Genomic DNA, 22852 nt, shown 5'->3' with positions numbered 1-22852 from the left:
TTCCGCGCTGGTCGCCAGCGCGCCTTTCCCGTGTTCTTCCGCGCTGACATGACTGTCCTAGTTATGTGGACACGGCGACATCGCGTCAGTTTCCTCATAATCCGCGCTGATCCAGTTTGGGCGAATTTGTTCAAACAACCAGCCTTCCAGATAACTCCAGGCTTGGTTGTTAGCTTTGTGAATGTTGACTCCCTTCTATGGCATGTCTGTTCGACCCTTTCCAACAACTTCCCTTGAAGATAAGCTCATCCTTCCACCCTTATAGGAGACTCCTTCTCCTATATAAACTCTCACCATTACCATGGGTAGCTAGTTAGACATAGCTTGGATTGTATAGAGCTTATAGTGCTCAGATTGCTGCTACTATAGGTATTTGGTGTGCTAGGTGTGGAAGTGATTGATTGCTTAGGGAAGGTTGTTTTGTGTTGCTTGTATGTGAGAGAGAGTTGTTTGTCTTGGGAGAATCATCCTCAAAGGTGAATGCTTGAGATACATGTTGACTGGCCCCTCCTGAGAAGGTTACCGACGTCAGAACATTTGGTTGTACTCTTCTCTATTCTGATTAATAATAGATGACTGCTATTATTGTTCCATTCTCATTTGTACTTGCAATGGTTAAATGTGAATTACATCTTTTCTGACTGATGTATGGTTGCTTTTACTAGATTTCACGCTTGCGTTTGTTTCCTCTTCGTGTGTGCAGGTATCTATTCGCGGAGATCGCGGAGGATTGTGACCAGCCAAAGCGAAGGAGCGAAGGCAACATCTCTTCGTCAAACGACAGCGCTGGAATCCAAGTAGGTGCTCTTTACCTCTTGTTTAATTGTAATTAGGAACATGCATAGCAGCATTGTTTGATTGTTGCTAGACCCTTGCTGGGCTAGTAGGGATCGCCTCTATCCGTAGAGGGGATTTACCTCATCAACATACATATAGACCATTTTTATCATGAGAAAACTTTTCCATACATCTATATCACTGTCAACATGAGAAGACTCTGCCATACATCCATATCATTGTCATCATGTGAACTTTTAAAAATAGAAGAATCAAATTAATTGTATTAAACCTGGGCAGCTCACAGGTGTGGAACACCACCTGGAGATTGCCTCTGTAGAACACGCTCTACCATTACAATCATTACATGAGAAATATATAATTTACACACAATTAGGGAAGTTGAAACAACACCCTAGAAATCAGGAACAAACTCCTAATCTAAGGTTCGGTTGAACCATCACTCCATTAATACATTTCATCATTAATTTCAACACTCCCCCTTAATGGAGAAATGGATTCACACATATGCCTAACACTTCCCTAAACAATTCAAACTTGATTCTACCAAGAGGTTTGGTAAAAATATTAGCAACATTGGCACAACTATTACAATACTCAATATGGATTTATTTTGATTGAACTTTCTCCCTGACAAAATGAAATTGTGTATTGATATGCTTCGTGTTCTTATGAAATACTGGATTATTTACAAGTTTGATGGAGCTCTGGTTGTCGTATTTGATCACTGTTGCAACCTTCTATTCTTCTCTAGCATCAAGGAGAAGTCTCCTCAACCAAACTGCTTCACATGTTGCTGCACACATAGCTTGATATTCAACTTTTGCAGAAGACAAGGATACTGTGTTCTGCTTTTTGCTACTCCATGTAATGACCTCAGATCCAATGCTAAATGCATAGCCTATTATGGATCGTCTGTCATCTACATTTCCAGCCCAATCAGACTTTGAAAAACCTATCAATTTAACATCACATGAATTAGTATAAACAATACCAAAATCTAAGGTTCCCTAGATATACCTTAAAACACCTTTTGCTGCAACCCAATGGCTCTCAATGGGATTTGACATAAATTGTCTCAATGCACTAACTGCATAAGACAAATCTGGCCTAGTTGTAGTCAAGTAGATTAGACTCCCAACCAACTGTCTATACAAAGTCGCATCTGCCTCCTTAGATCCATCATCATTATGAAGTTTTATATTCTGTTGTAAAGGTATTGCTACAACTTTGCACTAATCCATTTTTAACTTTTCCAGTAAGATCTTGACATACTTACTTTGTGACAGAAATTTTTGTCCAGAATCCCTCCAGACTTCCAAACTCAAACAGTAATGTAGCTCTCCAAGGTCTTTCATCTCAAAGACTTGTGACATCTGCTCCTTGATTTCTTTAATGAGATTATCAACATTCCATGTAATGATTAGATCATCTACATATAAAGAAATCAAAACAATCCTTCCCTCTTTATCAAACACGGTATAAAGATTAGGGTCATTTTTTCTTCTTTTATAACCATGTTGTAGGAAAAATGAATCAATTTTGTCATACCATGACCTAGGTGCCTGTTTTAGTCCATACAATGCTTTCTTCAACCTACAAACTAAATGTTATTCACCCTGTTTGACAAACCCCCCAGGTTGCACTAAGTAGAATTCTTCTTTTAAGTCCCCATTTAAAAAACAAGATTTAACATCTAGTTGGTGAAACATCCAATGGTGTTTGGTAGCTAAAGCAATTATCATTTTGATTGTGTTTAATTTAGCTATAGGGGCAAATGTTTCATCATAATCTATGCCTTCTTGTTGCGAATACCCCTTTGCAACCAGCCTAGCTTTATATTTATGTATGCTCCCATTTGCTTTAAATTTAGGCTTATACAACCATTTGCATCCTATGGGTTGTTTTCCTTTAGGTAGTTTAACTAAATCCCAAGTTTTATTTTTGAGGATTGACTCATATTCCTCTTCCATAGCACCCCTCCATTCACTATATTGACTGGCTTCTTTATAAGTAGAGGGTTCAACAACATTCCCTATATCTTGCTGGCAACTGAACATTCCTACCTAATCTCCTAAGTGGTGGGGTAGCTTCAAACCTTGTATGATCATCCTTTTATGGACTTGGCTTGACAACTACATCATCTTCTTCCCCTTCATGTTGTTGTTGTTGCTGCTCATTGTTGTCACCTGATTCATCACTTCCTTCTTCCACCAACAAGGTCACGTGTCATTCTTCATTAGCACTCTCCTGACATCCATCATTAACCTGCTCATGAAACACTACATCTTTGCTCGTAAAAAATTTATGAGTAGAGGAATTAAACAATTTGTAAGCCTTAAATTCTGTACAATAGCCAACAAAAATACATTTGATGGCCTTTGAATCTAGTTTCTTTTTATCTTCCTTTGGGACATGAGCAAAGGCTTTAGAGCTAAAAACTCTCAAATGCTTAACTGCATGCTTATAGCCAAATAAAGCTTCAAAAGGAGTTTTGAAATCTAAACTTGTTGTCGGAATCCTATTCTTTAGATATACTACAGTATTGATTGCTTCATCCCAAAAACCATTAGAAATATTCTTACCTTTTAACATACTGTGAGCACACTCCATAAGGGTTATGTTCTTCCTCTCTGCAACCTTGTTCTATTGAGGAGTGTGGGGTACTGTAAACTGTTGTTGTATCCCATGATCTTTGCAGTATTTGAGGACACAAGCTTTCTTGTACTCTCCCCCTTGATCCGAGCAGAGAATCCTGATGCATTTACCTGTCTGCTTTTCAACCATACTTATGAACTCCTTGAAGTATTCAAAAGTGTGGCTCTTCTTCCTGAGGAAATACACCCAAGTAAATCTAGTACAATCATCAATAAATAGTAAAAAATAGTATGCACCACCTAATGACCTTGTCTGCATAGGCCCACATAAATCTGTGTGTACCAGCTTGAGTATATCTCTCCTCCTTTTATCAACATTCACAAGAAATTCATCTTTGTGCATCTTTCCAAGTGCACATGCATCACAATCAATATGGACATGCTTTAAAACATGAATACCTTCGACCATACCTCTTTTCTGTAATAGCAGCAGATCATTGAAGTTAATATGGCCGAACCTCTAATGCCATAAGTCCACTGTAGTCATGGCAGATGATGTCAATGCCTGATGTGGTGCACTTTTGACATTTAGCTTGTACAATCCTCCCACACGAATACCTGATGCAATAGGCTTCATACGATCCAATAGGTATTTAATAACACAATATGATTTATAAAATTCTACCTTGAGATTTAGATCAGTTATTGTAGAGACAAAGATCAGATTCTCCCGGGTACATACATTACATTATGAATATGTATAATATTCCCATCAGGCAAAACAACATGAATATTACCATAACCTTTGATTTGGTACCCTCTATCATCACCAAGATAGATGTTTGCTCCACTGCTAGTCTCTTTGAAGTCTTCAAACCATTGTCTATTCCCTGTCATGTGGATGGATGCACCTGAGTCCACAAACTAGGTATCTGCTATTGAAGTTTCTAAGTTTACTTAGTTAGAAACCCTCCATGCAATTTATCTCATTAATTCCTACCTACTTGTTATTTTCCTTAACAAGTTATTTACAATGTAAATACTGAAAATAAACACTAGTGCATGCCTAACATATTACAGATCAGCAACTAAAAAGAAACAGAAACAAACACACCATATGACACCATTATTTTTGGACCAATGTCCCCAGAAAAACCCAATGTGGGAAAATTGGTGCAGCTATTTGAGGGTTTTCTTATTAAGAAATATCAGAGTACAATTTGGGTGCTGAAACCGGCCTACCCAAAAAATAATTTCCTTGGCAATAATACCTCTTTGTTCCTGACAAATCTCCTGGCTGAAACACCGGATAATCCTTCCAGCAGCTCCTCAGCACAAAATTGCTAAGAAACCCTAGTGTCTGCCCAATCTGGACTGCATCAGCCTCTCCTAGCCAAGCGTTGGCCCTGCATCAGCCTATCTTAGTCAGTATCATCCCCAGGAGGCCCTGCGTTAGCTCTCTGAGCCTCTGCGTCAGCTACGTTGGCCTCTTTGGTGCTCTGCGCAACACTTAGCTGCCTCTGCGTGGCCCTGCGTGAGCACTGGCTACTCCTGCGTCACTCTATCTGGCTGCTCTGCTGCTCTCCCAGGCACTATCTCTGCCTCTCTGTCTCTCTGTACTCAATTTCCCTCAACTTCTCTCCGATCACTCAATATATCTCTCTTAGCAAACCCTGCTCTAGAGAATAGAATGAATGATCACTCTAGTGTGTTCTCCAAGTGACCCTCAAGCCTCCTCTTATACTTTTCCTGTTGACATCTCAACGACTGAGATTAAGTCCCTAATAAATGGCTAAGATTAGATCTGGCTTGACCCATGTCTTTTGGACCATTCTAACACAGATTCATATTAATACACATTAATATTTTATTTTCCCTAAGTTTAGACTTAGGGATTCCATTAAAAATATTTATTATTTTAATATCTCCTGATCTGCTTAGAATCTGCTCAAACCCTTTCTGGGTATTGGAGATCTCATGTGCACAAACCTCTCCACCAAATGTTGTGGCTAGAGCACATCTGATGCTACCCCAAATCAACACTCCCTCCTCTAGGACTCTGCTCTAGCAATACTCCTCACTAAGTATTACTTTGATCATCTGGCATCGGTACCTGTGCTGATGTTAGGCATTCCTGCCCAACATCCTCTCTGCTACTGCTTCCTGTACTACTACCCATGGTTCTACCACTACCACTGCTTCATCTATACGAAAACTCCCTTCATGCTTCTGCTGGTCCTTTCTCCCAGCACTGCATCCGCATTGCAGCTCCTCTCATCATGCTGCATTGTGCTTCCCAATGCTGTACTACAACTCAATTACTAAGAAGTAAGTAATTGATCTCCCAACTGACCTCCCTATTGGACTAGAGACACCCGCTGATGCTGAAGCTCCCTCTGTCGCTGACTGTCGGGTGTGGAGAAATTCACTGCATAACATAAATAATTACCGAGAGGAATATATATAAAAGAAAATAACCAGCAATAACCATAAACACATAAACACAAATGTTTATGTGGGAAAACCCCAAATCTGGGGAAAAACCCAACCTAATAAGATCTCATTAGCATTGGCCAAAACCTTGTCCAATCCGACCAAGTGAGCCTTCACCACTCACCTCCAGGTCTTACATTACAATGAAGTCCTTCCAGTTTTTTATAAGCTCCATTACATATAATACCACGGGAAAAATACTATGGGTGCACAATACCATGTGCCCCAAAACCATCACTGTTTAACCTGGTCAACTTTGACTCTATCCTGAGTCAAGTTTACCTAACAATTCCCCCCTTAAACTTGACTTGGGGTTCCTTGACTAACTCCAGCCAAACCTGCTAAGTGAGACAATCCCGCTCACTCTAGCTCTTACCCCCCTCAAAGTTTTTACCCAAGGTTTTGTTAACCCGACATCCCCCCTATCACCTAGGTCTAACCCAGACTTTACCGGTGATCACCGAGGGGTACACATGCCTTACCAGGTCTTACAGTAGTATGCCCATTTACATGCAATAATTTTGACTATATTAAATTTATTTATTTTTGTTTATTGCTGCTGCCATTCTGATCCATCCTCTCTCAATTTGATTTGCTCAAAAACTTCTATCAAACCGCTCCAACTGCGAGCCCAAGAACCTCATAGATTCCAGCACCGGTGGCCTCACATAGCAGAAAACGAACAATTTTCGAAGCCGCATGAAAATTTTTCTTCTGCTGACCAAAGGTATCTCTCAACCTTCTTTAAATAGCCGCATGAATCTTGAACAATTCGTCAGCATGTTCCAAACCAATAAATATCGCAAATGCACTGTGATCCCTGGCAGTTACGACACTATCTTCCGCACATTCTCCTCAAGGTTCTTCCGCGTACGATTGTTCCACCATTATTTTCTAGACCTAGATATGTAAAAACGCTGCATTGGCTCCGATACCAGTGGTTAAGAAATTTACTGCATAACATAAATAATTACCGAGAGGAATATATATAAAAGAAAATAACCAACAACAACCATAAACACATAAGCACAAATGTTTATGCGGGAAAACCCCAAATCTGGGGAAAAACCCAACCTAATAAGATCTCATTAGCATTGGCCAAAACCCTAGCCAATCTGACCAAGTGAGCCTTCACCGCTCACCTTCAGGTCTTACATTACAATGAAGTCCTTCCAGTTTTTTATAAGCTCCATTACATATAATACCATCGGCAAAATACTATGGGTGCACAATACCATGTGCCCCAAAACCATCACTGTTTAACCTGGTCAACTTTGACTCTATCCTGAGTCAAGTTTACCTAACACTTACAAGTGCTCCCTCTCTGACCTCTACACTGCTGCAACAACTCCTTGCAACTCGCAATGTTGCATACCTATCTGTGCCATCCTACACTGGTACAAAATTCTTGTGCCTCTCGCACTGTTGCAGCCTACTAGCCTTACACTGTCTCGGGACTCCTGCACTGTAGCTCTCTTTGCCGTTCCATCCGCATCCGTCTCTACCCACTCAACCAGTCCTGCTACTCCTCGTCGGGGCTCCCGTAGCAAGGTCTAATCCAAGAGGTCAGGTACCTCAAGGATCCTTCCCCTCATCGCCTGTAGTCCACCTGCTATAGCTCGATGTCTCCCCACTTCTGCTCAGGTGGTGCATTTGCACTCATGGCACAATCATCGTCTGTTAAAACTTCCTTCTCTGCCTGTGATGGCGCTGCCTTAGTCTCAAAAGTCTCTCCCTTACTCTTCTTCCTTGGACATTGGGTTGCATAATGACCCAACTCCCCATAGTGGAAGCACTTGATCTTGGAGAGATATTTCTTCTTCTGCTTTTCCTGCTTTCCCTCAGATGTTAGGGCCACATCTTCCTCCCCCTGCTTGACTTTGATCCCCTTGCTCCTGTTACCCGTCTTCGACTGTCGTCTGATCTCTTCCTGGCGAAGAGATGCCCACATCTCATCCCAAGGTGGAAGTGTTCCTCTCCTCAGTATACTCTAGACAAATACCTCCCTGTAGGTTTTAACCCCATACATAAATTACCTACATACTAATTCTGAAACACAGAAAATAAACAATGCGAGAGCATAACACATAAAACACAGATACACAAAGGTTTTCCCCTGGATCTCAAAACTGGGACTACCAGCTTGATTTTTAATTATGTTCCTTTCAATGTTATAGTACATATTTATACATGTCCAAGCATCCAATACCATGGACCGAAAACCATCGTGTCAAAAAACATGTGTGAAAATCATGCACAAAACCAGAGGTGGGTCCACCTAACATAGGTTCCAAAACCAAAATTTTCTGGGGCGCTGCCCCGGACCCCATAGAGTGGGGTTACTTGCACCACTCAAATCCCTTGTGACCCCACCGCTACGCAATCGTTGCAACGAAGGGGGGGCTCCGCCCCCCTTCTAACCCCCCGGTTAACTACGTGGGCTAGTCGTGGAAAGAATATAACACAACCCAACATTCTCCCACTTGTTGTTTTCTTTCCACAGGGGGCCACAAGAGAGCTTAGTCTTTTATCTAGCCCTGCAACGCCCATTGTTTCTCTAAACCAATAGAACTTCTCAGAGCTCACAGATTTTGTGAATGCATCTGCAATATTCTTCAAAGTGTCCACCTTTACCAACAACACCTTTTTGTCTTCTATCATATCCCTCACAAAGTGATACTGAACATCAATGTGCTTTGTCTTTCAATGATATGCAGGGTTCTTTGCCAAGAAAATTGCACTTTGGCTGTCACAGTCTATCCTTATAGATCCCTGTACTAACCCCATACTTGAACACAATCTTTGCAACCAAACTGCTTCCTTGCTTGCACGAGTGGCTACCATGTATTCTGCCTCTGTAGTTGATAGTGCCACTACAGATTGTTTCTTCCTCATCCAACTGACTCCACCTCCAAATAGGTTAAACAGATACCCACTTGTAGATCTTCTCTAATCCAGATCTCCAGCCCAGTCTGCATCAACAAAGCCACGAATATCCAACACTCTACCCAATCCTGGTCTTCCTTGGTAGCACAAACCATAATCACTAGTGCCATGCAAATACCTGAAAACCCGCTTCACTGCTGTCCAATGCTCCTTTCCCGGTTTTGACATAAACCTGCTCAATACTCCCACTGCATGTTCAATGTTTGGTCTAATACAAACCATTGCATACATCAGGCTACCGACTGCACTGGCATATGGAACACAGGACATGTCCTCTTCCTCTTCTTGTGTCTTGGGACACTGTTCAACAAATAACTTTACACCTACAAGAATAGGAACCTTCACCAGTTTACTATCTTGAATATTAAATATCTGCAATATTGTCTCGACATACTTCCTCTAGTTTAACCAGAGATTCCTCTTTGCCTGATCTCTTTTAATTTCCATGCCCAAAATATAGTTTGCAGCACCAATATCTTTCATGTCGAATTTGGAGGACAATTGGGTCTTCAAATCCTAGATAATTTCTTTGTCATTTCCAACCAGCAACATATCATCCACATACAAGACCAAATAAATAACACGATCACCAATTAATTTAAAATACACACAGTGATATGCTTTGCTTCTGGTGAAGCCCAGTCCCCGTATAAATATATCAAATTTCTAATACCACATCCTTGGTGACTGTTTTAACCCATACAGAGACTTCTTTAACTTGCATACCAGTTCTTTCTTACCCTTCACCGCAAAGCCTTCAAGTTTCTTCATGTAGATTTCCTCTTCCAGATCCCCGTGAAGAAATGTTGTCTTCACATCCATCTGTTCTACCTCAAAATCAAAAGCAACAGCAACAAATAAAAGTAATCTAATAAAAGTTACCTTGGCAACAGGAGAAAAAATATCACCAAAATCAATTCCTAGCACCTGGGAATAACCTTTTTCTACCAACCAAGCTTTGTATTTCTCCACCTTTCCTTCTGCATTTGTCTTCTTCTTGAACACCCATTTGCTGCCAATGGGTTTCCTTCCAGCAGGCAACTCCACCAGATCCCAAGCCTCATTTTTGTGCAAAGATGCCATTTCATCAACCATGGTCTCTTTCTAGAGTTTTCCATCCTCTGAATCTACTGCTTCCTTCACAGTTCTGGGATCATCATCCGTAATAGATAAAGCAAAATTTGAACAGAAAGCAGATGGAATATACCTTTTTGGATGCCTTCTTTCTCGAACTGATCTTCTCACACTCAGAGTTTGTGGCTCTTCATCTTCTGATTCCTCTTCTGCTGTAGAGTCTGATTCTTCCTCCTTTAGCTCAAACCCTATCTTCTCGAGTTCCTTTGGTTGGACTTCATGTTTAATAACATCTTTTATCTCTCTGAACACCACATCTCAGCTGTACACAACCTCCCTTATTACTGGGTTCCAAAGATTATAACCCTTTAAACCATCCTTATACCCAATAAAGGTGCACTTTTTAGATTTACTATCCAACTTGGTTCGTTTCTCCTTTGGAACATGTACATATGCATCACATCCAAATACCCTCAGATGTGAAAGATAGGGTTTCTTACCAGTCCATACCTCTTGTGGAGTTTTATCCTCCAACGCTGATGAAGGTGATCTGTTGACTAGGTAACATGCTGTCTCCACCGCCTCTGCCCAGAATTCCTGTCCGAACCCAGCACCACTGAGCATGCTTCTTGCCCTTTCCATCAACGTCTTGTTCATTCTTTTTGTAACTCCATTTTGCTGAGGTGTATATGGAGTAGTCTTCTACGGTGCTATACGACACTTCTTACAAAATTCTTCAAATTCCTTATTGCAAAACTCTCCACCATTATCTGTCCTCAACACCTTTATCTTCTTCTCTGTCTGGTTTTCCACCAGAGCCTTGAATTCTTTAAACCTATCAAAGACTTCAGATTTCTTCTTAAGAAAGTATATCCATGTATTCCTTGAGAAATCATCTATAAATGATAAATAATACACAAACTTACCCAGTGATGGAACCTTCACAGGTCCAAACACATCACTATGCACAAGCTCTAATATATGTTTCACCCTCTTAGCACTAGAGGGGAAACTCACCCGATTCTGCTTCCCATATACACAAATTTCATAGAAATCAAAATCCAGAGAGATATTACTCATACCTTCTACCATACCTTTACCATGAAGTATTCGAAGGCCCTTCTCTCCAATATGACCAAGCCTTTGATGCCACAACATGGTCTTCTCTCCAAAGACCACTAGATTTTCTGCTCCACTATCAGGAACTACAAAACTATTGCACCCATCAACAACTGTGCTACCTTGTAGCTTGTACAGAGTTCCAATCCAAACTCCCCGCATCAATACCAGTGCTCCCCGAACCATCTTGCAGGTATCCTTCTCGAACACTGTTTTTACACCTGCATCATCCAACTTGCTTACAGAAATCAGATTTCTGGCCAATGTAGGAATATGCAGAACACCCAGAAGTGTTATAACCCTTCCACCTTGCAACTTCAACTTTACTTTTCCACGACCAACGATTCTAGCCTTCCTATCATCCCCTAAGAAGACATCACCACCATCGTATTTCTCATACTTGCAAAACCACTCTCTATGGGGAGTGAAGTGAAAGGATGCATCTGAGTCAATCAACCATACCTCATGATCTACATGTGTACTTGAAGAAGCCAAGTACACATCCCCACCTTCATCTGAGGTGGTTTTCGCCTCTGCAGAAGGAGCATCATCAGATCCCTTTCCTTTATCAGGAGCTTTAGATTTACAGTCCCTTTTGTAGTGCCTTCCTTTTCCGCATTTCCAACACACCACTTTTATAGGTTTTCCTGGAGATTTAGATCTCCCACTCGATGAATTATTTTTATTTCTGTTCTAGGACCGTCCTCGTACAGACAAGGCATCACCATTCTGGATCTCCATATTTTTCCGTCTCATCTCCTCCGTTAGCAAGGATGAGACTATTTCATCAAACTGCAAGGCAGTTGCATTGCTACCTGTTGCAATAACTAGACTATCCCACAAATCTGGTAGAGAACACAACAAATTGATGCACTTATCTTCATCTGAAATTTTAATATCAATAGACGTTAACTGACTTACCACAGTATTAAATGCGTTTAGATGCTCTGTCATTGAGTCTCCATCTTTCATCCTTAGGTTATATAGATTTTTCCGTAGGAACAGTTTATTCACCAGAGACTTAGATTGGTACAAAGTCCCTAACTTGTCCCACAAAGCCTTCACCATAGCTTCCCCTGATACATTCAACAATACTGAATCTGAGACACACAATTGTATTGTGCTCTTTGCCTTCCGATCCAACTTCTTCCATTCTTCATCAAACACTCCAGTCGGTTTAGTACCCGAATCTACTGCGATCCATTGATATTTATCCACCAACAGATCCTCCATCTTGAGTTTCCACAACTCAAAACTCTGACCATTAAATTTCTCAATCTCTATCCTTCCACTGCTCGCCATCTTCTTTCACCACCAGAATCGATCTCACAGATCTCCCACTGAATAGTGTCTACCACAGGCCTGAGTGAAACCCCTCAGCAACAAAGGCGTCCCCTTGAAGCCAAAAAAACTCTGATACCAAATGTAGGTTTTAACCCCGTACTGAAATTACCTGCATATGAATTCTAAAACACAGAAAATAAACAATGTGAGAGCATAACACATAAAACACATATACACAAAGATTTTCCCCTGGATCCCAAAACCAGGACTACCAGGTTGATTTTTCATTATGTTCCTTTCAATGTTATAATACATATTTATACATGCCAAAGCATCCAATACCATGGACTCAAAACCATCGTGTCCAATACCGTGGACCGAAAACCATCACATCCAAAAGCATGTGCAAAAATCATGCACAAAACCATAGGTGGGTTTGCCTAACATAGGTTCCAAAACCAAATTTTTCGGGGCGCTGCCCCGAACCCCATAGAGTGGGGTTACTTGCACCACTCAAACACCTTGTGACCCCCTCGCTATGCAATCGGTGCAACGAAGGTGGGGCTCTGGCCCCCCTCTAACCCCCCGGTTAACTACGTGGGCTAGTCGTGGAAAGAATATAACACAACCCAACATTCCCAGTCTTCTAAGACAACATTCATGGTTGTCCTCACCATTCGCTCTTGATCCGATGCTGCCCCTATAGCGGTCAACTGATTTCTGATCTCATTCAGTCCTCCGAGGAAGGTTTCAATCGATTGTCCCTTCTTCATCTGATACGACCTCATCTGATTCTCAAGCAACATTCTTCTCTGCACAGAAGTATGCTGGTACAACTTCTTGAGACCCTCCCACATCTCAAATGTTGTTTCGTTCTCGGCTATGTGTGGTACTACATGATCCTTGACCCCATCAAGGATAATGCTCGTGGCCTTCACCATCACCTCCTTATAGCTGTCATTATAACTAGGGTCGACTGGGACAACTATTACCTTCAAGGCGAAGTTCTTGATACGATTCCTGTAAAGTATGGGTAAGATTATGGCCTTCTAGACTACGAAGTTTGATGCTCTGTCCAGTCTATCCTGGTCTCTTACTCCGTGTAGTGCCATGATGCTCCTCTACTTCCCTCCTGGAAGTTCTGTGTTTGACTCCTCTAATTCTCTACTTCTCATCTGGAAGTTCTCTTCTGGACTCCTTCTGAGTCCTGATTTCCCTCCTGGAATCCTTCTGTCGCTTGTCAAGATGCCCCCTACTCTGATCGTCTTGTGTAACCACACCACTGATCCGGGTTCCTTGGCTCGAAACCCTTGGTAGCAACTCCTCTAGCCTTGCTCTGTCAGGTACTGTTCTGACTACAGTACCTCACCACCTCCACTCTGCAATATTCTTGCAGCTTTCTAAACCCCAAAAACTACCTATCTGTGGATAGTGTGAACCCCTCTCTGCCTCACGCTAGCCCTGTGTCACCCCAGATGGGTCTGTGTCAGCCCTGGGAGGCCCTGTTTCAACCCTCTGTCCATCTGCATCAGCAACGCTAGCCTCTCTGAGGCTTTGCGCAGCTCCCGGCTGCCTCCGCGTGAGCCCTGGCTGGTTTTGCATCACACTCCTTGGCTTCTGCGTTGTTAGAAACAAATTTTGTCACCTTGGGACAACTGTTTTCAACTTCTATTGCTTTGCTCGGCTGATGTCTTTTAGTCCTCTTGTGATCTGCAATCACGCTCTAATACCATGTTGAAGTTTCTAAGTTTACTTAGTTAGAAACCCTCCATGCACTTTTTCTGATTTATTCCTACCTACTTGTTATTTTCCTTAACAAGTTATTTACAATGTAAATACTGAAAATAAACGCTAGTGCATGCTCAACATATTACAGATCAGCAACTAAAAAGAAACAGAAACAAACACACCATATGACACCATTATATTTGGACCAATGTTCCCAGAAAAACCCAATGCCGGAAAACCAGTGCAACTATCTGAGGGTTTTCTTATTAAGCAATATCAGAGTACAATCTAGGTGCCGAAACTAGCCTAGCCAACAGAGAATTTCCGTGACATTAATACCTCTTGGTTCCTGACAATCTCTTAGCTGAAACCCCAGATAATCCTTCTAGCAGCTCCTCAGCACAAAACTACTCAGAAACCCTAACGTTTGCCAATCTGGACTGCGTTAGCCTCTCCTAGCCTAGCATTAGCCCTGCGTCAGCCTATCTTGGCCTCCGTCAGCCCTAGGAGGCCATACGTCAGCTCTCTAAGCCTCTACGTCAGCTAAGCTGGCCTCTTTGGTGCTTTGCGCAACACTTAGCTGCCTCTGCGTGGCCCTGCGTGAGCACTGGATGCTCCTGTGTCACTCTCTCTGGCTGTTTTGCTGCTCTCCTGGCTCTCTGTCTCTCTGTACTCAATGTCCCTCAGTTGCTCTCTGACCACTGATTATATCTCTCTTAGCAAACCCCACTCTAGAGAATAGAATGACTGATCACTCTAGTGTGTTCTCCAAGTGACCCTCAAGCCTCCTCTTATACTTTTCCTATTGACATCTCAACGGCCGAGATTAAGTCTGTAATCAATGACTAAGATTAGACCTGGCTTGATCCATGTCTTTTGGACCATTTTAACACATATTCATATTAATACACATTAATATTTAATATTAATTATTTTAATATCTCCTGATCTGCTTAGAATCTGCTCAAACCCTTTCTGGGTATTGGAGATCTCATGTGCACCAATCTCTCCACCAAATGTTGTGGCTAGAGCACATCTGATGCTACCCCAAATTAACACTCCCTCTTAGTGAGGACTGTGCTTTAGAAATACTCCTCATTGAGTATTACTCTGATCATTCAACATCGATACCTATGCTAATGTTAGGCCTTCATGCCCAACATCCTCTACACTGTTGCTTCCTATACTGCTACCCATGGTTCTGCCACTACCACTTCTGCATCTGTACGACAAATCCCTCTGCATCCGTGCTACTGCTGGTCATTTCTCCCAACACTGCATCCGCACTACACCTCCTCTCATCATGCTGCATTGTGTTGCCCACTGCTGCACTGCAACTCAGTTACTGAGAAGTAAGTAACTAATCTCCCAACTGACCTCCCTGTTGGGCTAGAGACACCCATTGATGCTGAAGCTCCCTCTCTGACCTCTACGCTACTGCAAGAGCTCCCTACATCTCGCACCGTTGCACACCTCTCTGTGCCATCCTGCACTGGTGCAACACTCTTGTGCCTCTCGCACTGCTGCAGCCTGGTAGCCTTGCACTGTCTTGGGACTCCTGCACTATAGCTCTCTTTGCCACCCCATCCACATCCATCTCTGCCCACTCAGCCAGTCCTGCTACTCCTCATCGGGGCTCCCATAGCAAGGTCCAATCCAAGAGGTCAGGTACCTCAAGGATCCTTCCCCTCATTGCCTGTAGTCTGCCTCACTACAACTTGATGTCTCCCCACTTCTGCTCAAGTGGTGCGTGTGCACTCATGGCACAATCATCGTATGTCAAAACTTCCTTCTCTGCCCGTGCTGGCACTGCCTTAGTCTCAGAAGACACTCCCTTACTCTTCTTCCTTGGGCACTGGGTCGCATAATGACCCAGCTCCCCATAGTTGAAGTACTTGATCTTGGAGAGATCTTTCTTCTTCCGCTTTTCTTGCTTTCCCTTAGATGCTAGGGCCACATCTTCCTCATCCTGCTTGACTTTGATCCCCTTGTTGTTGCTACCTGTCTTTGACTGCCATCTGATCTCTTCTTGGCGAAGAACTGCCCACATCTCGTCCCAAGGTGGAAGTGTCCCTCTGCCCAGTATACTCTGGACAAATACTCCCCAATCTTCTGAGACATCATTTGGGGTTTTCCTCACCATTAGCTCCTGGTACAGTGTCACCCCTATAACAGTCAACTGATCTCGGATCTCATTCAATCCTCCGAGGAAGGTGTTAATCGATTTTCCCTTCTTCATATGATACGATCTCATCTGATTCTCAAGCAACATTCTTCTCTGCACAGAAGTATGCTGGTACAGCTTCTTGAGATCCTCCCACATCTCAAATTTCATTTCCTTCTCGACTATGTGTGGTACTACATGATCCTTGACCTCGTCAAGGATAATGCTCATGGTCCTCACCATCGCCTCCTTGTACCTGTCATTATCACTGGGGTTGACTGGGACATCTATTACCTTCAAGGCGAAGTTCTTGACACGATTCCTGGCAAGTACAGATAAGATTCTGGCCTTCCAGATTGCGAAGTTCAATGCTCCGTCCAGTCTATCCTTGTCTCTTACTCCTTGTAGTGCCATGATGCTCCTCTATTTCCCTCTTGGAAGTTCTCTGTTTGACTCCTCTGATTCTCTACTTTATGTCTGGAAGTTCTCTTCTGGACTCCCTCTGAGTCTTGATTTCCCTCCTGGAAATCCTTCTGTCGCTTGTTGAGATGCCCCCTACTCTAATTTTCTTGTGCAACTGCACCACTGATCCGGGTTCCTCGGCTGGAAACCCTCGGTAGAAACTCCTCTGGCCTTGCTTTGTTAGGTACTGTTCTAACTATAGTACCTCACTAGCTCCACTCTACAATATTCCTACAGCCTTCTAAACCCCAGCAACTGCCTATCTGTGGACTGCGTCAGCCCCTCTCTACCTCACACTAGCCCTACGTCACCCTAGATGGGTCTGCATCAACCCTGGGAGGCCATTCGTCAACCCTCTGGCCCTCTGTGTTAGTAACGCTGGCCTCTCTGAGGTTCTGTGTAGCTCTTAGCTACCTCTGCATGGCCCTATGTGAGCCCTGGCTAGCTCTGCGTCACACTCCTTGGCTTCTGCGTTGTTAGAAATAGATTCTGTCACCTCGGGATAGTTGTTTTTAGTTGTTATTGCTCCGCTCGGCTGATGTCTTTTCATCCTCCTATGATCTGCAATCATGCTTCAATACCATGTTGAAGTTTCTAAGTTTACTTAGTTAGAAACCCTCCATGCACTTTATCTGATTTATTCCTACCTACTTGTTATTTTCCTTAACAAGTTATTTACAATGTAAATAATGAAAATAAACACTAGTGCATGCTCAACACATTATAGATCGACAACTAAAAAGAAACAGAAACAAACACACCATATGACACCATTATTTTTGGACCAATGTCCCCAAAAAAACCTAATGTTGGAAAACTAGTGCAACTATTTGAGGGTTTTCTTATTAAGCAATATCAGAGTACAATCTGGGTGCCAAAACTGGCCTACCCAACATAGAATTTCCTTGGTAGTAATACCTCTTGGTTCTTGACAAATCTCCTGGATGAAACCTCGGATAATCCTTCTGGCAGCTCCTCAACACAAAAATACTCAGAAACCTCAGCGTCTGCCCAATCTGGACTGCGTCAGCCTCTCCTAGCCCAGGGCTGGCCCTGCGTCAGCCTATCTTGGCTTGCGTCAGCCCCAGGAGGCCCTGCGTTAGCTCTTTGAGCCTTTGCGTCAGCTATGTTGGCCTTTCTGGCACTTTGCGCAACACTTAACTGGCTCTACGTGGCCCTTCGTGAGCACTAGCTACTCCTACGTCACTCTCTTTGGCTGCTCTGCTGCTCTCCCGACACTATCTCTACCTCTCTGTCTCTCTGTACTCAATGCCCCTTAGCTGCTCTATGATCACTGATTCTATCTCTCTTAGCAAACCCCGTTCTAGAGAATAGAATGAATGATCACTATGGTGTGTTCTCCAAGTGACCCTCAAGCGTCTTCTTATACTTTTCCTGTTGACATCTCAATGGGCGAGATTAAGTCCCTAATCAATGACTAAGATTAGATCTAGCTTGATCCATGTCTTAGGGACTCCATTAAAAATATTAATTATTTTAATATCTCCTGATCTGTTTAGAATCTGCCTAAACCCTTTCTAGGTATTAGATATCTCATGTGCCCCAACCTCTCCACCAAATTTCGTGGCTAGATCACATTCGATGTTACCCCAAATAAACATCTGCTTCATCATCCTTAGCCGAAAACATAGAGTCACATATGAACAGTCTGAGGTTATGACTCTGTTCCCCATCAACAAAATGACCTGCATGTTGTTTATGTCTCTTCTGACCTTCATCAGACTTCTTATTCATACAATATCTGGCTATATGGCCAGTTCTACCACAATAAAAACATCTGGTCGCAGAGTCATTTCTATTGAAAGATGTACCTTGAGGTGGGGGCATCTTTCTCTGTGGGGTGGCACTGCTCTTCTGTGTTGCATTTGGCTTTACTTTGAAGGGCTTCTTCTTCGCCATTAAGGACAGATCTGAACTCTAAGGTTTATGAGTTATCTGCCTTTCCTCCTCTTGCATGAGGATTCCTATCATTCTCTTGCGTTCAAGCGAGTGATGAACATTTGATACTTGTCATTCATACCATTCATGGTAATCATGACCAAATCTGTATCTGACACAACTTCACTGATGTCACCCAGCTTGTTCTTGAGCTCCTTGATCCGTGAAATAAATGCTACAACTATCTCATTCTCCTCCATCTTGATGGAGAGAATCTTGCTCTTCAAGAACAACAATTGATTGGTGTTCTTGACCTCATAGAGATCCTTGAGTGTCTTCCATATTTCTGGTGCAGTCTTGCAATCACGGATATGGGGAATAATGCAATCTTTGACTGAAAATTTCAGGAGCATTCTCGCCTTAGTCTCCCGCTTATCCCAGTCTTGGATTGTTGCTGTTGTTCCTCCTGCAAGCACGTTCGACTTCACCTCATCATTATTCACAATTTCCCATGCATTGTGTCCCTCAAGTAGGGTCTGCAACTTAAATTTCCAACCAAAATAATTGGATCTATCCATCTTTTTATTCTCATTGAGGTATGATTCTGCTAACTGATTATTCATATTGAATAAAAAAACTTCAACCCAAACAACTTAAAAAAAAAACCCAAATCTTAAAAAATACTGCAAATGCAAGATCCAATGAAAACTTCAATTAAAAATCAGCCCAGATCCCTTTTTTTTAAGAGATCACTCCAATTCCTTCTTTAAAAAATTCCCCCCCTTTATCAAATAATAAGCCACGTTTTTTTTTAATTAAAGAATTAAATTAAAAAACTTTAATTAAAATCTTAATTTAAAAAAAATTCCAATACTAGTTGTTACACTAAAAAATGTCACCTTGACTACTTACAGTTAGTATGGCTCAAATCAACAGTCATGCTACCCTCTTAGGCAAGTCTCATGCCTCTGTTATCCATCTCAAACTCAAAGAAGAGAGAAAGTCTTGTAAAAACTATGTTTATCTCTGGGGTCGCAGGTTCTCTCTAGCCTTACCTGCGGGGACGCTGACCATGTTCACAAAATCTGCGTCCATGGACGCTCTGTATGTTAAGGGACAGGTGCGTCCCTCTGTAAAAGGCAAAATGCGCGAGTTTTATCTTGAAAAAGTTACTTTGGTTACTTCTAGAACATTCTAGAGGTCGGTTTGATGAAATGGATGCGCCTCCAGTTGGTTCATGTATCTCTATTAAGGGGGAACTTATCCCATCAATAAGGGAGCTATCCCACCCAAAGAGGGGGATGATCCCATTGATAGTGGACCTGAATAACCTCTTTACAGCACTATAAATAAAGGCATTGAGCCAGAAGGAGAAGAGGTTGGAGCTATACATTTTCTTTGGGTAAATGCTGCAGGATTTAGGTCTTCCATTAGAGCCTTTGTGAGGAGAGATTGTCTTCACTTGATTCTACTTGGAAGTGGGTGAGCTTTGTCAAAGTAGAGGAAAACCCTTGATGGACCCTGGAAGGAACTTGCACAACACCAAGGCCAGGTTGTAAGAGTTTCTTTGTTTCGTTATTAATACAAACTGGTTTATTTTTCTCAATAGCTTGTGTTAATGAGTTATTTCATGTGTTCCTTGGTCTGCATGTTGAATATATGTTTTATTATATGAAATGCAAGTGCTTGGTAATTGTTTGATTGTTTGTGGTTGCAGGAATTGACTTGAAGGAGGAGCTCATCCGGATCGTCAAGAACGGACTTCAACAACAGCGTTTTGGAATAAGGTAAGCCTAAACACTTGTAGTTTTCATGTTGTAAAAGGTGTATTTAGAGAAAGATCACTCCATTTTGTCTTGTTTGTCATTAGAATGTCTTAGACTTCTAGGAAGGTCAGTCGTGTCCGCACCCTTGACCAATTCCGTGTGACAAATTGGCGACTCCGCTGGGGAATCCATTAATGAGAGAGTCTTTTCCTTTATATGAACTTTGCTTTGAGAAAATCATTTTTATTTTCTGGTTTTTGACTGTGAGAATTAGTATTTGGGTGGCTTAGCTTTAGATTTAGTTAGATTTGGTTTTTCTTCATTTTTCCAGAAGGACGCACCCTCTGAGTACTGCACAGTGCGTCTTTGGACGCGCTGTTGCCGTTTGCACAGAGCGGGGCCGCACCTGTGACAACGGGTTGCCTGCGTCTTCCTGTAAAACTTAAGAAAATTCCATTTTTGCTTTAAATTGCTTTTAGATTTTGTTTTTCCTTAGTGTTTTCTGCCCAGATCCTTTAGTACCCTGTCAAGAATTTTCACCTGAACTAGTTTTGTGAGCTTTGAGTGTTTTAGTGGTTTTCAACGAAGTTTAGACCTAGGGTTTGATTTTTGGAAAGGCTTTGTAGTGACTTTGATAGTAGAAAGTTGTCCAGCCTTAGATCTCTCTGGTTAGTCAACCTTCTTAGAAGTCGGGCCTGTCGTAAAGTCTCCTTTTGTGAGCAACTTGCCATTTGAGTTGTTTTGGGTCAAATTTCGAATTGCTTGTTTATAAAGTATTGATTTCCATTTTACAAAAAGAACAAAAAGATTAGAGTTTTGTTTTGACTAGTTTTTGGTTCTGCAATAAGCTAGTCCTTGATTTGATTGTGATCAAGTAAAACACCTTAGAAATAATCATTGTTAGTTTTGGCCTCGTTAAGATTGCTTAGAGTAAATTTGCCTTTAGTTTGCTTATGAGTGCATTTTCATAGATTTTAATAGTTGTTAAGATTGATTTTTGGTTATATTAGATTTATTTGCTTTATTAAAAGAAAAATACAAAAACATCTTCTTTAAAAGTCTTGTTTCAAGTAGCTTTTTGTTTTTGAAAGAAGAAAAGAGTTTTTTCGTGCATGTAAAGAGAGGTTATGTTTTTATGCTTGGAAAAGAAAAACGAATTGTTTCTTTGATTGTCTTCAATTAAGAAGTTGCTTTTATAAAGATTGCATTCTCTCAACTTTTTAGTTAAGCAATTCATCGAAAAAGTAAAGTAGTGGATAAATCATTCTAGGTGCATTTTGTAGTGGTTTCGAGTCGAGTCAACACACCACTGGTTTCACTTCCATCACCTTTTGACTTAAGAAACAACCTTAAAAGTAACGCTTAAATTAAAATCAATCTAGTAATCTTTATTTTTCTAGGGCTCTGAAGCACCAACATAGCTTAGGCTAGGGTCTTGGAGTAGGTGAGTACTTAACTCTCCAAGACTACAAAACCAAACAGATAGTCTATCTTGAGTAGAACAAATCCAATTGTTTCAGTTACATTCTGGGAAAGCTCCTCTTAAAGGAGAAGCACGAGCTCGTGTCCGAACCAGTGAGGGGATCATTCCTCCCTCGTTGGGAACGACGCCAGGCAGTACGTATTACAAACGGTAAACCTCGGATTAACCATTGTCGAGGAGCCAGGGGTCACTTATCGGTAAACCTTGGATTGTTGTCAAGGAGCCGGTAAGGGGATTGGAGCTTGCTACTCTGCCCTTGCGTGCTGTCGGAGTTTAGACTGTTCCCCCAGGTGTAATTGTTGTGATTGGTAACCTTAGTGGCCATAATATCTAGGATTCTACCCAAGGTGACGGTGGAGGGAAGGTCCCACTGTACCTGGAGCAGACGTCGGTTATACTCACTTGGATTTTCTGGGGGGTTCGCTTCACTTCGAGACGGTTAAAGTGGAGGAACTTGGTCCAGTCTATTCATTAAGCAGGTTGCCGGGGTAACTGTTCCACCCGCCATTTCTGTACTGAATCCTGCGAGGTTGGGCCTAATCACCAACTAGCGCTTTTGGTCCGGAAGACTACTGTTTGTGTGTGGTTTGACGCTCTAGATTATTTAGGCGTGTGCTTCAAATTTGTTTGGTTCTTTAGAAGACTTTAGGTGGTTTGATTTGAAATTTTTACTTTGTTTTCGTGTGTTGTAGTTAAAAATCTTTAATTGTGGCGGAATTACCGAGAAGGTCCCGTCGAATTGCGGGCCAGTCTCCTGAAGTTGTTTCTGTGGCCAAATTGTTGAGAAGATCCCGTAGACTTAGGGGATCCCCTCCTCGAGACGACCCAGGTAATTTAGAAGGGTTAAAGGTCCTTGTAACTCCTCCTAGTGGCAGTAGAGTAGGTTCACCTGAAGAAGGAGAATCTTCCTTGGTAGTCCATCCAGATTACCAAAGTTTAGAAACAGGTTACAATCCCGAAGCTGTTACAGTTTCCGAGCTTGCTGGTAGTTTTTCATCTGCCAGTGAAACAGGCGAAGAACCTGAAATTTCCGAACCTG

The sequence above is a fragment of the Pinus tabuliformis genome, chromosome 3_1, assembly GCF_031772625.1.
Source record: "Pinus tabuliformis cultivar Carrire ecotype Pingquan chromosome 3_1, CPIR1, whole genome shotgun sequence".
NCBI classification, from domain to species: Eukaryota; Viridiplantae; Streptophyta; class Pinopsida; order Pinales; family Pinaceae; genus Pinus; species Pinus tabuliformis.
This window is presented reverse-complemented; position numbering follows the sequence as displayed.